This window comes from Manacus vitellinus, unplaced genomic scaffold, assembly GCF_001715985.3.
Source record: "Manacus vitellinus isolate BGI_N305 unplaced genomic scaffold, ASM171598v3 scaffold_27_pilon, whole genome shotgun sequence".
Classification (NCBI taxonomy): Eukaryota; Metazoa; Chordata; class Aves; order Passeriformes; family Pipridae; genus Manacus; species Manacus vitellinus.
In genome coordinates this window covers 8,278,045-8,294,089 of record NW_021940039.1, presented here as the reverse complement: position 1 = coordinate 8,294,089, position 16,045 = coordinate 8,278,045, and positions in this window count along the sequence as shown.

The following is a 16,045-nucleotide window of genomic DNA, read 5'->3' as shown; positions in this document are numbered from 1 at the left end:
CTGAGCAAGTGAAGAAGCAAAACCAGAGGAGTTTGGGGAGTTTAGAGGAGCTGAGTGAGGTGCCTTTAGGGTTGGTAGAAATTTTCAGGTTGCTGTTTGGAGCACAAGAATCCAAATTCAGAATCTTAATATGAAGATCCAAGTCCTGTTTTGGCTTAGTCCTGATACACTCCCCCCAAAAAATTACCTTGACCTTAAAAAATTGTGTGTACACCAAGCAATAGGCATGTTTTGTGGTGGATGAGCTCTCCCAGGAAACCGTGGTGTCTTTCTAGCTCAACCACTGGGATTTTACTGGCAAACTGCACATCAGTGTGTGAGGTCCTCAGAGGCTGCACATTGGAGGAGCTCCATGACTGATACTCCTGGTATTCACTTTTGCACCACTGCCATTTGAATGATCTGGTCCCTGGGAGCCATAAAGAAGACAAGCCTCCCTCTTGGCTTTTCCAACTGCTGAATCTGTCGTGGACGTCCTTAAAATAAGGTGGGATTTTTAAACTGTTCTCTTCAAGTGTTGTTACAAGAGGGATTTGAGAGGGATTTTGCAAAGCTGGACTGGTGTGCTGCCATCCCTGGCAATTCTTTGTTGATAATGGACTCCACCACCTCTAGAGTCTCTGTTTCTGCGATTATTGGAAATGTCATGGATGGCAAGTGATGGATAAAGTAAAGACAACCAACTGTTCTGGAGGAGTGCAGTGCCTCAGCAACATTCTGCTTTACTGTTTTCATAGAGCATCTGTCTTGCTCAGAAGAGGCCTGTCCTGGTTTAACTCTCTGCTCAACAGCAGCAGAGCAGCAGTGCTGGCCCTGCAGTGAGCACTAGACATGTCCCTTTTCATTCTCCTTTGTATGACCGAATATTTCCCTTCTGCTGTTTTATTTTTCCCCAAGAAACTTTTATCTGTAGCCACATGTGCAAAACTCTCAAATGGACTGTTTCAAATCTAGTCAAGGTCATTGAAAAAAGATATTTTTAAAGTGGCTAGGGCTCTTAAAACTCCTCTTGGATTCCCCAGAAGCAAAAAAAAGCAGCATTTACCCTGTAAGCCTTATAGATCAAGGACTTGAGTATCTTTCAACATCCTAAAGCCCATGCAGACTTTAAACTGGTATTCCCAGCTCATTTGCCAAAAGAAGAGGAAGAAAATGAAATGAACTGAAAGCTTTTGCCTTGAGGTCTGCTGCAACAGGGCCTTCTGAAGTCTGGAGTCGGAATTGTTTCAATCTATGTAAATATGGGGAAATTAAATTCCATATGTCCCATGCCAGATGCTCCCAGCTGCTGCTGCTGTGTGGGGAACCGTAAGTAGACAGTTTAGCCCCGTCAAGCAGGGGGGAGAATGAAAAATAAAAGGGGAGGGGGATTGTTATTTTGGGGTCGGGAGGGTAATGTGCACAAGTGGCTGTGCCAGTGAGCTGACAAGCCAAGTCACTGGACAGTTGTAAGTGCTGTGTGAGGCTTCAGGCTGGACGATCCCAGGGAGAACGTCGCGGTTCTTGGCGTGAGAGCTCGGGCCTGATGTATGTTGTTTATTTCAAAGCCTTCAGAAATCGTGTGCCTGTGGGAAACCGTCAGGTTTGGGCTGTGAGTGGCTCAGATGGGTAAATCTGACTTTGTTGTAGCCTGGGAAAAATAGCCCAGAGCAGGGAAGGGTCCATCACTGAACCCACCAGCCAGGGAATGCACAGGCCACTCATCACCAGAGCCTGTGCCAGGACATGCCCCACCATCACCCACGTTCATCACCTCAGCTCTGGCCTTTAGGCCAGGCCTGACTTCTGCCTTAGGTCGGGCTCACGTGTGTTTATTGGGTCGGGTTGTTATTTATATCACGAGCCTCGTGCCGTGGAAGGGAAAGCAGGAGAACGACACAACCGCAATTTTAAATGACCCGTTCTTAAAAAAGCTCCACACGCCCTAATGAAACCAGAGATTTAGGAATCCTCGTGGAAACTCCAGCTGCCTAAAAATAGGCAGTGCCCCTCTCGTGTCCACAGGGATCCTTCGCCGTGCTCTTGGCCGGCAGCGCCGCCGCGCCCCATCCCGGCTGGAGGCGTGTGGAAGTGCCGGGCTCCGGCTGGCTGCTCCTGCCTCCCTCCCCCCTTTTTTATGTTTTTTTCGGACGTGGTGACAAGTGGAACGGTCTCCAAAAGAGAGCAGCCTTGTGGCTTGTCCCGCCATCGCTGCAGACGTTCAGTAAACACGAGGGAAGCCGGAGCCCCACGGCCGGGGCGCGGGAGGGAGCAGGCGAGGAGGGCTGAGTGGTTACTCAGCATTTGCTGTCTGAGGTGAGAGTTACTGTGGAAAAACCCTGCAGTTTTATTGTTCTAACCTTTATTTAAACATAGAACCTATAACCTGTTTTTCCAGAGAATTTAAAATAACGGGTTTTTTTTTTTTCTACTCGCAACCGCCCCGTCCAACTTCTGAGGTATCACATAGTTCTGTATTATTTTATGGAGTTGACAGAGGGGGAGTCTAAGGGGAAAAAACATCTGCAATAGCCAAGGCAGTGTGTGGAATAAACCCGTGTGTGTGTGTGACTCGGGAGGAAGGTTGGCTGCCACGAGCTTGCCAAAGCCCGTTCTTGCTTTTGCCTTCACCATCCTCCTCCTGCTCTCCCTGACACGAGGGGCTGCCAACAAAAAACACTGTTTGCCCACCCAGCGCCCATGAGAAGGGCTCGGGGTGGCCGACCTCGTCCCCACTGTCCCACCTGAAGGAATTATTCGTGTACTTCTCCAGCGGACACGTATCATTAGAACCGATATTTCCTAGTGGTGTGCCTGGAAAAAGGAGTGTGTGTGTGAGTGTGGTGGGGTGGAGGATGCCAAACCAGCGTGGGGGTTTCCTCGGTGCTGCAGGAGCTGCCTGGCCTGGCGTGGTCGTGATGCTCCACAGTGGGGTTTGCTGGGTTCCAGGATGCAGGCCCTCCCCACCACTGCCCTGTCTGAGACAGGCAGCGGTGCTTTGGCTTCCTGTGTGTCCAGGGAATCCCTAATGACATCCATTCGTGCTCCCTCTTGGTTTCCTGTACCACAGTTGAATGCTTTGCTGGAGATTCTTGCTGTAGAGCAGCCGTGAGGAACCATTAGGGGGAATGGCCTTAAGCTGAAGGAGGGGAGGTTTAGATTACATATTAGGAAGAAATTCTGTACTTATAAGGGTAGTGAGGCCCTGGCACAGGTTGCCCAGAGAGGTTGTGGACTCCTCATCCCTGGAAGTGTCCAAGGCCAGGTTGGACAGGGTTTGGAGCAACCTGGGCTAGTGGAAGGTGTCCCTGCCCATGGCAGGGCGTTGGAATGAGATGAGCTTTAAGGTCCCTTCCATTCCAAATCATTCTATGATTCTGTAATTCTGTTCTCAGAGGGCAAACCCACACAGATCTGGGGGGAAGGTAGACCACTGTTCTCCTGGTGCTTCTCTCCCCTCTCTCTGTCAGGTGCTTCCCTGATGTCATAGGATTTAATTCTTCATTTACTGTGTTTTTCAAAAGTTGGCATTTTATCTCCTGGTTGACCACAGGTTGCCTACCTGTCTGCTAGTCTTGAAAAATAGGGCTCAAGAAGTCAAAAAGTGTTTTAAAATCAGGGCTGAAACGTAGAGAAACTATAAAATTAATGTCAGTTGTTAACCAAGTCAAAATGGTTTGAAGATGGTGGGTGGGTGGGTGTCCATCTCATCAGAGTGGGTTCAGAAAGGGGAGGTGTGTTTGTGGGGAAACATTGGATTGGTTTTGTTTGAACAAAAGGTAGGAAACATTTTGCATTGAGTTGGTTATCTCAAGGTGAATCTGTACTGTACATAGGGCACAAAGGAAAGTTTTCTTTCCAGGATTTGACAAGATCTGTCTGTTGGTTCTTCACAAGCAGGTTTTTCGTAGCCATCTCCGTGGACAGAACAGCAACAATCCTCCCTGTCTTGGTGTAAAATTGCAAAGGAGGTTAAAATTAAGGTAAAATTGCTAATCCTTGGCCAGTGTGTTTGATGGATCGAGTTGAGGCAGAAAGTTGTTCATGTTTATTATCCCTTGACCACTTGTATTGCTTAAAACACTAAAATCTCTTTGATGCTCTCAGAATAAACTTCCAGACTGTTTCAGATAGAGACCAAGGCAGCAGGTTAATCAGTGACTCAACCAATATATCCTGGTACAAGTTCTTAGATCAATCATGATTTATGATGGGAATATACAGAAAGGCTAAGAGAGCATCGTGTGGTTTCTCAGGGACAATATTCAGGCAGTAAATCAAAGGAGGCTGCTAAGGGTCAAAACTGAATAGAAAGTGCAGAGATGGGTTAGAAAGATTTTCAAAGATCTCTACCTCTGTGTTTCCTCTGCTGCTGTCCAATATAGTTATTCATCTAAGGTATTCACAGGAAAAAGTGACTTTTTTTTAGGTGTCCCTGTGTGAACATAAGTTGCTCATAGCGTGAGTGTCTTTCTGACCAATGTCTCTAAACACGTGGAATGTTAACTGAGCTTTTTTCAACCTCTGTAATCACATGGTATTTAGGTTTGCTTTGAAGTCCTTAGTGAAAGTTCAAGTTGGTTTTTATTTACCATAATTTATTTACCTACTTTTAACTGTGAAAAAGGGCACTTCTACTATGATGTCAGGGGCCCAGCCTTCCTCTCTGCTCCCCTCCCACAATGTGACCATTATATCAACATATGGCAAACATTTCTCCTATTCTGTGTTTACTCCCAGCAGTAAAAATTCAGTAAAAAGCCAAGGGCCTTCCATAGAGAGAGGAAAACTCAGCTACAACCTCCAGGACAGGAAAAGCAAATACTCTTTTAACAAGAAAGTTATTGGGACATTGCTAAATATTTCCAAGAAATAAAATAACAAAGGAGCTTGTATCCAAGAGGAGTCACATATCTTCAGAAACTATAAGTATCATGGAAAAAAATCCTGAAGGATTATTATTGAAAGGTTAGCTGAAATTAAAAGCACGTTTATGCAGCCAAAAGGAGTTTTTGGGCTTTAATTCATTAGCTCAGGTTTCATTTACCAGGATTCCGCCCCCGGCACGTGTAATAAGATTAGTTCATTAATCGTTGAGTCCTTGGGAATTAACATACTAGAGGTGCTTTTCTCCCCCTCTGAAAAGTCCCCCTGGATATATAAACACAGCAGAGATTTTGTTGAACGTGGGATCAGAGTTAGTCGTGCCAGGTTTGGCTTGATGAGAATGACTGAATCCCATAAACAAGTGAACAGTGGGAGAAATGTATTAAGTAAAAAAAAAAAAAAAAAAAGCCTTGTTTTGTCTTTTAGAGTTGTACTGCAACGTTTGGGTGATTGCAGACGGAAATCCAGTGAATTAACTCTTTTAAGAAGGGGAGAAAAAAAAAAGGAAAGAAAAGAAAAGGAAATACAGAGTGACTTGTTTACAAAATAATTACCCTGGGAAGTCGGCTCCCTACCTACCATCCCAGGAGAAAAGTGAGGGTGGAAGGTGGGAAGGGACCCAAGGAGCAGCAGGGAAGGTGTGTGGTGTGGATGTGTGTGGATCCTTGAGGCCAGGATTGGGAAGAAGCATTTCTGCCTCCCAGAGAGACATGGTGGGCAGCACCAGTCCCAGTGTCACCAGTCACCAGTCCCAGGGGCAGCCCTGACCTTGCTCAGAGGGCAGGACAGAGCCAGACATCCCACAGAACGTGCCTGAGGGTGAGGGGAGGGTCAGCAACATGAACAAAAGGATTTGGGACTTGTCTTTCCTTCCCTCAGACCCTAAACAAGGTCAAGGCAAGTTGTGGCCCAATCCATTCCAGTGGGAAAGGGCCACCTCTGTAACAAGGTCTTTAAAAAACCCCGTGGGCCCTGCACCAAATTCACACTGTGCCAGGTTGTCCTGCAATTTAAGCAGATTAAAAACACATTTAACAAAGTGCAAGGAAGGAAATGCCCTGATCTCAAGTGGCAAAGGGTCAGAAGTGACATGAATGATTAGGTGCCTTATTGGGTATTTTGAGACACCGTTGCTCAGTTCTGAGGTTTTTTAAGGATTTTGAAGCAGGGAAGGTAAGGCAGGAGGCTCTGGACTCCTGGGAATTTTACCTGCCAGAGGATATTCAGCTTTCCTTTTCTTGTAATTTCTGAATTGATTTTTCCTTCTCACTGCAATCAGATATAAGCTCTTTTGTAACAGGGGCATATTTCTCTTCTGGAACTGTAGGAAAACATTCCTGACATTGGCAAAGGAGGCCAGGGAGAGATGATTTATGAGTAGAAGATTAAAAAGAGTTAAATATTGCTAAATTTGGTTTAAAATTACTAAGTAGGTATATGATAACTATCTTCAAACACATAAATACTAGAGAGAAACAGCAGTGTCTGGTCTGAGCCAACAGAAGCAAATCTGTAGGCAGGGGAAGGAAAATAAGTAAAACTCAGGCCAAACATCAAGAGAAAATTCCTTGTAGTGAGACCTCTCTAAAAAATCTCGAGGTACAACAATGCTCCAGTTGTAATAATGTCGTAAAAGTGTCCCAGTGCTACAAATATTGTAAAGAGAGCTGGGGATTTCCCATTTATTGTGCCCAGGTGGGATTAAATAACCCAGGCAAAGGAAGGCTTGATTCAGTCATTAGCCCCTGGAAGGAGAGCAGGAGCAAACAGGGTGAACCTCTCAGTGCCAATAAGTGGAGGGAGATGATGACCAAAGGAAAGGTGAATGTGAAATTATTCTATTTGGGCTCAAAGTGCCACGTGAATGGTGAATGCTCTTAATGAAAGCACGGCTGCTTTAGTAACCTGATACCTCCATTACTATTTTAGGCTGTAATTGTAGCTAATAGGAGGAAATGGATTTATATTTTGCTGGAATGCATTATTTATCAGCAAGAGTTTTAGGATTCGTGCAGCCTTGTGGGGAGAACTGCTTGATAAAGTGCCTGAATAGACTGAGGCAGATCCTCTGGGTGCACTGGCCTTTTGGGTGTGAACCTTAAATCCACAGCAAAACAAAGAAAGAGAGAGAGAGAAGAATAGTTGTGTAATGACATGGCCAAAGGAGGCTTTTTAAAGTAAAGGCAGCAAGAAATACAAGATGAGGGTGCAATGTCCCTGTGGGATATAGATGTATAGGGAAGAGGGAGCAGAGAGAGGGCAAAATCTCCCAACCATTCCTAAGTCAAGGGTGCAAGATGTAGAGTAGGAGTGAAAAAAACAATTGCAGAGACTCCTTCCAGACTTGTTGAGCTGATGGTGAAGCCCTCCTAAGATCATAAAGGTTCAGGGGACACCCAGTTTCCTGGAGCAAAATCCTGAAGTATTTCCTTAAAAGAAAAACTTTGTCACTGCAGGAGAAAATGTTGCCATCCCAACAAGTCCTGCAATTCCTCAGTCTTGAGGAATTTTCATTCTGTGCCAGAGAGGGAACAGTCTGAGTCTACAAATAATGGAGGAACACAGGAGAGAAACACAACAATTGTGGTTTTTTGGAAAATGTTTACAAGCAAAGGGAACTGGGCTGTGAAGTGACAGGACCTGAGGAAATGGCCTGAAGTTGTGTCAGGGGAGGTTTAAGTTGCATATTAAAAGAAAGATTCTTCCCCCAGAGGGTGGTTGGCACTGCCCAGGCTCCCCAGGGCAGTGGGCACAGCACCAAGGCTGCCAGAGCTCCAGGAGAGTTTGGATGGTCCTCTGGGGCACAGGGTGGGATTCTTGGGGCTGGGCCTGTGCAGGGCTGAGGGTTGGACTTGATGGTCCTTGTGGGTCCCTTCCAGCTCAGCACTTTCTGTGATTCTGTGAAACAGTCACTGCAGCACAATGGTGGAATCCCATTGTTCAGGACTTCTTTGGAGCAGCTGGACAAAATCCTAGAAAACGTCTTTAAAGACAAACCTGTGCTGGCAGGGAAACGAGCTGGATGCTCCAACTGGACTAGTCCAGCTCCAGCTCTGGAGACACGAGCCCAGCCTCCCAGGAGGGGAGCTGAGGCCCCGCTGCCTGAGTCACTCCGGGCAGACCCACGTTCCCTTCCGATCCCGCCGGGCGTCTCCGGCCCCGGAGAGACTGTGCTGGTGTGTTGGTAATTCTTCCCTGGGTCAGGAGCCATTGCACAACCTGCCCCTTCCGTTAGGAAGTGAGACACCCTCATGAACAACCAGCCAGGCACACACCAGACGTGATTTCTACCCCATCCCTGCTGTTGTATCATCCCTACCTACGCCTTTGTGGTGGCTGCTTCTCTCAAAAACCAAGGGAAACAAAGGCAGCTCTTTTATATGTTGTTTTTCTTAGTAATTTATGATTAATGGGGTAAACCTTGGAAGCCCTACCCAGGGGTTTTCACTTTGCGTTACCCAGGCCTTCTGTTTATACTTGTTTTGTAACAGAAATAAAAAGTATTTCCTTTTAGCCCAAGGCACCTAATCAGGATTAGGACTGGAGGGGAATATTTTGCATTCTTGCGTTCCAGGAGTACCTTGATGTGGAGTTATCTTTTGTCAACTGTAGATTGAATGTTCAATTACACTACTCTTTCTTTTTTTTTTTTAAAGGTATTTTAGGGCCTATCTGATCAACTGATACTGAATACAGTTATTCTCTGCACCATATTTCATGGATGTGGGTCGTCTTACGAGTTCTTGGGCTGAAAGTTGATATTTGTAGAAGAATTTGGTTTGGGAAGCTGCCTCTCTAAGGAACCAAGGGATTTTGGGGGGGTGTATAGTCACTGCTGGACAAGCTGTGCAGCATTTTGGTCTGGTCTGGCACTCAGGTTCTGGGTCTCAGTCTTACATTAAGCTCAGACTAACAACTCATACTTTTAGTCCCTGGTTTGCACAGTATCTGCAGCACAGGAGTGACCACATCTCCTTCTACCTGCTGGCACTGCCTCCTTCTCTGCAGACCAATGGACATCATAATGTTCACAAGAAACTGTGCTTTATGTACAAACTCAAAGCTCTTTTGAAACAGCATCTCATTTGCAGCTGCTTGAAATAACAGTCTTGTTCTTACTCTGAAGGGGCCTACAAGGAACGTGGGGAGGGACTCTTCCATCAGGAACTGGAGTGATAAGACAAGGAGTAATGGGTTCAAACTGAAAGAGGGGAAACTTATGTTGGATATGTAGAAGAAATCCTTCCCTGTGAGGGTGGGGAGGCCCTGGCACAGGCTGCCCAGAGAAGCTGTGGCTGCCCCATCCCTGGAAGTGTCCAAGGCCAGGTTGGAAGGGTTTGGAGCAACCTGGGCTAGTGGAAGGTGTCCCCACCCATGACAGGGGGTGGAATGGGGTGATCTTTAAGGTCCCTTCTAACCCAAACCATTCTGTGATTCCATTCCCCAGTGGGTGAAGATGATTGAGTGGCAGTAAGACAGATGTCAAATTAAGGCAGAGCATGTCCTGGATGCGTCTCAGTCAGTGCCTCTTTATCAAAGCCAGACTGAATTGTAGAGCTTTTCTGCAATTACAATAATAAGCAGCTTTATTTAAATGTAATTGCTTTAACTGAAAATATCCTAATGTGGGGCTTTTTGTTCTGTCTGGTGTTTGAAAAAGTCTCCATAGCTTTGAGTCACCTATTTTGAATTTTTAAAAGGTTTATGTCTAGTTAAAGTACAGACATATTATTACACATCAGAGTCTTAGTCATTTTGTTCTGCTCTTGCATCCTGGTGTGCTTATTCACTTTGGTTTATCTGAATAGGGAGGGAGGGAACCTGGGTAGAGTGGGAAGGGTGCACAGATTGAAGAAAGGACCCATTTACATTTAGAAACAGTTGGGCTTTACTGGTTTTTTTTTTTTTAGATTTCTATTTCATTGACTTATTTCGAATAGTGATATAAGTGTGAAATAATGAAAAGTCTAGAAACCTGTTTTTTCTAAGAAGCTTTCTGATTGTACACTGGATTGGAGAATCCCATCAAGCTGTAACATCAGATCTCACCTCTCCAAATAGCTTCTCTATTTACAGTGTGTTATTTGCTATTATTTTTGCATGAAGGGATTACTTGTTTCTGGTTTATTAATATTGGGTTTCCCTTCGCGTTCCTGTGACTGCAGCGTCCTCAGAAAGCAGCCTTGTTACAGCAGTGCTTGGCAGACCTCACTGGGAACCCAGCAAAACTTCCAATCCCTTGACCTTTGGTTTTCCAAGATTAAAATTTGCAGCAGGAATGTGTACATTTGGCTTATCACCTAAATATCCAGGCTGGTGCTGCTGGGTTTGGGTTGCAGAGAAGCTCCTTCTCTGCTCGGTCGCCTTTGCTCCCCACCCTTCCTGTTTGAGCTGCGGTCTGTTCAGCCACGCAAGAGCTTTTTGGATCAGGGCTCCTGAACCTCCTCTCGACCCCGTGCAGGACTCTCTGCACAATGTGAGTCACTTCAAAGTTTGGCCTCGTTTTTTCCTGAATGTTGGGCAAATGACATCACTGGGCTCTTGGTGGGCCAGCTGTGGGCTCCCGGCCTGGTGAGAGGACAGGGGGTGATGCTGCCCAGCAGAAGCTGCCACTGTGTCCGTGAAGCAACCTCTGTACCTGTGTGCTCCCTGTCACATTGTCTTCAGGCACTGTCAAAATTACTAAGTGCCTAAGAGGTGATTATTAAATAAGGCTCATGTGTCAGGAGAACAACTCAAGTGCACTGTGTGGAAGAAAAGCATTGGCCAGGTAGAAGGACAGGGCATAGGAAAATGGTGAAGGACACATCTGTAAACTAATATGAAGAAAGGAAGCTGAAATTCCTTTCAGCTTGTCCTGAACACAGCTCTCTGTTTGCTTGTTGTTGCTTTTACCAACAGGGAAGTCAGCCTTTTAAATCTCTCTCCGCTGTGCAGGTGGCAGTGTAAGTAGCATAAAACAGAACTTGTCAAGCCCAGGAATCTGGCTTGTGGAGAGCAAAATCCCAGAAAGACAGAAGAGAAAAAAACAAAAAACCCTCAGCCCCCAAACAAAACAAAAACACGATACCTAAACCAGACTTCCACTTCTGGGATCAGATCAAAACAACAAAAAGCCCAGAAAGATTAAACTAAGCTCAACTCAAATTAGTTTATTGTGTTGCATGTTTCTCGAGGCAAAAGAGTTTACTTTGGAATTAAAGCACACCCAGAGAACACAGCCCTGACTGGACACTCGGCGCTAATGGCTTGCAGAGGAGTTCAGGGAAGTTGACTCTAAAAAACAGATGGGTGTCGAGAGGCACCGTCGAGGTCTCTGCATTCCTCTCCTCGTATCGACATGGGGTTGTTGTGCTGAGATGGTCAGAAACTATGCAGCTGTTTGATTCCTCTGCCTGAGCAGCTCTGCACACCCCCGAGGGCCCTACAGACCGTGTAAGGCAGCCCCTGGCAGGGACCATCCTGCTGCAAACACGGGCAGGGCTGGAGGAGAGGGAGGGCACTCAGGGGTGGAGATAAACTGCCCATGAAGGGCTCTGGGTGGCTCTTCAGAAGTGTATCTGCCTCCATTGTTTCTTGTGGCTGTGGGGCTGCTCTGTGAGAATTCCCCCAAAAGATTTCTCTCGTAGCATCGGTTTTGTAACATCTTGGCAGGCAGGATCCTGGCCACAAGCAATTAGTGGAGAGGTGGCATGAAATTGAAAAATGAATTCTGAAAATATTTGCTTTTTTAACTTTCAGTGGGAGCTTTGGTGTCATGTTTGGGAATAGTTCCTGTTTTATCCCAGCTGGGTTGGAGTTTTCTGTGCTTTTCTGGGTCGTTCCTCTTTCGAGGTGAGAGAAGGGCATTTCTTTGTGCTGGGGGTGTCCCCACAAGTCCTTAGTGAACAGGGGAAACACAGGATGCCATGACAGGAGAGGATCACTGTGAACTCCCTGTGCACTGGTCCCCCAGGGAGGCTCATCTGGCACAATGGGGGCTCATGAACCTCCAGTAAGTTCACATAAAACGATGCTTCCAGGTGGGAGTGAAGCCAATGGTAAAACATTTGGAAGCTGCTGCCCCAGTGACCCTCTTATACAGTAGTAGACGGTGCAGCCTTCTCTGTTACTCCAAGGACTGGCAAAGGAATGGAGATACTGCCAGTCTCAGGTTTCTGTTTTATTTACTTATTTGTAAGGCTGCAGTCTTGGCAATAGGAAAATGCCAATGGCTATTTGTGCAGGAGCTGCTAAGTTCCCTTCCACAGCATCTCTGGGCTGTCTGCCCTGAGAAGGGCATTTCTTTCAAGGTCATCTCCTGAGGACCAAGGATTGCTGTTTTAGAGGAGGACTGAGTCTCTCCTCTCCTCCAAGGCAGTGCACTGAGACCTTTCCAGTGTGCCTGACTGGGAGGGCTGGGGTGTGTACAAAAGGACACTGTGGAGAGCTGGAAGAGTGGCTGAGATGAAGAACCAACTGCCCTTTCATACTACTTCTGCCCCAAGCTCCTCCTTTACCCCATGGTAGCACCCAAGACAGAGCTGTGGTCCCTTTGGAGAAGGCACAGGTAGGATTACAGGGCTCTCTGGGAGCAATTAAGAGGCAGCCACAGCAAACCTCCTCACTGCTCCAGCTCCTCCAGGTCTGGGGAGTGCCTGGGCAGAAGCCTGTGCTGGCTGGCAGGTGGAAGGAAGGTAAGAAGCAGGGGGTGAGTGGTGGGTTGCTTGGAGGTGAGTCGCTGAGAAAAACAGCAGTTTAGAGTCCAAGGACAAAGTGTCAGAGCAGTGTGATGCTTGAGGAAAAGGACAGCCTGGTTTTCCTTAGTTTATTTTCACATCTGACCTTTTGGTTAAGGAGTCCAGTCAGTCCAATTTGTTCCAGAATAAAGAAAATACACTGAATTTAATTGATGACTGGCAGTGGAAGGTTGTATTTTTGGACTGGGGTTGTGCACTGAGGGAACCTATTCATTAGCTTTCCTAATATTCTGAATATTAGTTGCTGCTGTTGCTGCTTTATGATTCTGGTTTCGTGTGAGTAGTGTTTATGTGAGTGCTCTGCTTTGATGGCATTGGATGTATTCCCCAGGAGCAACCCCTGAGGAACGGTGAAACAAGGTGGAACAAGCACATGATAAACAGAACCACCTGACTCTGCTGTGGCCTCACATGCCCTCACCTCTCTCTTGCAGTCAGATGAGGTGTGATGTGGGGTTTCCCTTGCTCTAAATCTTTGTGCCTTTATAGAGAGTTTGAGGTAAGAGGGGGAAACTGCTTGGTTGGGTTTGTTTTTGTGGTTTTATTTTTTCTTTTTTTCTAAAGATCTCTCTTGAAATAACACGTAAGAATCAATAGAGCTGCTAGTAGCCACTGTAGGGATTATTAATCCCACTTTTGTAGAGGAGTGGTGACTGTTAAGGATGGATTCTGGCTAGATCATCTCTGAAATACAGCTGGGATAATCAGAAATTAAAATTCTAACCAGTAGTTTACAGGTTTGGGGTTTTCTCCACGTTTGTTCTCCTTGCTGGGGACTTGGCCACAGGAAGGGCTGTATTTGATGACCTTTCTGTCCAGTCTCAATGAAAACAGGAAATCTTTGGGAATCACCAGAAATCCATCCAAATCTCATTTATTAAATGAGAATCAAGATAGTGAGGAATCAAAGTGCTGATTCTTCCCAATATCACATTATTGCTGGCAAGGTGATCCCTGAAATCAGCCAGAAGTTGATAGAAACTGCTGGACTTGAAGCTGGAAATGAGCTTTAACAGGACTCCAGGGAGCAGTGGCTGAAACGTTTCTTTCTCCTTCATGTATCTGTTTGCTGTGCATTCAAACTATTTCAATGTGCTATAGTGTGGCATCAGGGGTTTTGTTTTTTTTTTAATTCCTCGTGGATTTGAGGGAGGATTTCTGTTTGGAAATCTCTGGTTCAGGGTGGCTTGTGAGGAACAGAGAAGGAAAGCCCGTTTTGTGTTTGTGTAACATTTGCTAGAATTGGTTAAACACACATCAAAATAAATGCTGTAACCTTTCAATAATGTTTAGTCTCCCTGAGAATGAACATACTGTAAGTATGTGTGTTAAGCACACACCATTAATAGTCTCTGTGACATTTGGGCTGGCTCCACACGGGAGATGAAGGGTATGCACTGAAAATGGTATCAAAAGGGAAAAATAATCACCTCAAGTCACAGAAATAAAATTTACCAGAAGTTGCAGGAATAAAAATAGGTTATTTGGGTTCCCTTGATTGAATTTGATCTCTCTGATGTCGCCATTAGAGGACACGACTTAGGTCCTTCCACAGCCCAGGTTTCTTCTCTGAAGTTGTGACAGGAATGGGTCCAGAAATTCCCAGAGGAACATCACTGATGATGGATAATTTCAGTGTCAGTTGCTGCCATTACTTAAAGGCACTAATTTATTCATTTATTTTAATTCTGGCTTTCTCTGTTGGTCTTTTCTGTTCCTCTTTGGAATTATATAACTGTGATCATCAATACTTAAGGGAAAATTCCCACTGTGGTGGACTTTGTCTCCAGCTGGTTCCCCATATCAAAGCAATGGTCTGACAAGGAAGGAATCTTCTGCTTCTGGAAGCATGTAAATGACCATAACCTGCCCTAAAATGAACAGCAGCAGGGAGGTGAGGCTGGCCTGGGACACAATTAGGTTATTCCATAAAAGAAGAGCAATTTTGATGGAAAATAGGATAAAGTCAGTGAAGGTTCTGTTAACATGGAAGGCTGTGAATACAGTCTTGAAGTAGCATAAACAGGATTTTTTTGTTGCGCTTGTTTTTCTTTTAAGAATCATGTTTTGCCAGCTCACTGTTCTCTGCAAAACATCCCCTGCCCCGATGGTTTTATTTTTTTTATGAACTCAGTGGCATTATTTTTCAACGAGACTGAAGCTGAAAAAGACTGTGACTTAATTGAAACTCTGAGCTGCATCAAGTTCTTCTTAGGCTCCAGAAACCTTGCTTATCCCCCTGTTATCTTTTCTTGTCTCCCTCTATCTCTCAGTGATAAGAATGGTTATTATTCCTGGACTACTGAGCTAAGAATATTTCAATTGTTTATTGGTGTATGAAGGCTGATGTGATTTTTGTGGTGGATCATATCATCCTACAATAAACAGATAAAGTGAGATGGAATGCCTCAACCTGGAGGCTCGCTGGTGAGTTTTGACAGAAACAAGAGTTCCACGGGATTTTCTGGAGGGCCCTGAGTTACCCCAGACTTGGCCACAGCTGCCTTTAGGGGTTTTGGACAGTTTCAAGAGTCACTCTGGGTGGCTGCAGAGCATGAAGGTTTCTCCTTGGAGTGGACATACATTCAGTTTAGAGAAAAACTGTTCCTCCTGTGGTGCATTGCCCAGCCCTGGGGTGTAGTTTGGGTGAATGTAGTTGTCATCAGTTTATATAACTCCACCACATCAACTATGTACATCTTGCATCAGCCACAAGGTTTGACTTGACGTTTTTCTGTGGCTCTTCACATAAGCTGAACTGACAGAGAGGTGTTGCAGGTGAAATCTTAGGGCCTCCTTGGTGATGGGAGGGCAGTGCAGTCCAATGCAGATCTATTAATTTTGTATCACCTCTGCATCAGCCACGGCCTTGGGGAATGTTCCAGGGTGGACTGGAACAGGCTGAGATGGGAGCAAACCGGGGCATGGCTCAGACAGACCTCATTTGGCTGTGGCTCTGCCGACAGACAAAACTGGTTTTCTGAAAGATTTTATCGTTGGTGTGACTCAGCACCATTAAACTTGAAAGCAATAGCCAAATTGGTGATCAGAAAGAGCTTGAGGACCATCACTCAAAGTGTGATGGGCCATAATAAGTCAGAGTGGCATCCAGATGACTCATGTTCTTGCAAGGTTTCAAGCTGTTTTTCAAACACAGAAGGGGTTTGGATAAGCTGCTGAACTGGACCCAACCTTCCAATGGTTTGAGGTTCACCTATTGCTATTTTCTGTCTAACTCAGGCAAAGGCTTAAATTTAGGGAAAAAAAGAGAACTTAGTGTGTAAACATTAAGCACTTTGTTTAAATATTAAGCATTAAATGCTACATGTTGTTTTTTTCACTTGAGCATGGAAATATGTAACTTAATTTGCAGAGGTGTGGAAGCCAAATCAATTTTGAGACTGGAGTGAGCTCAGCTCATTGCTCTTATGATGTGTGTG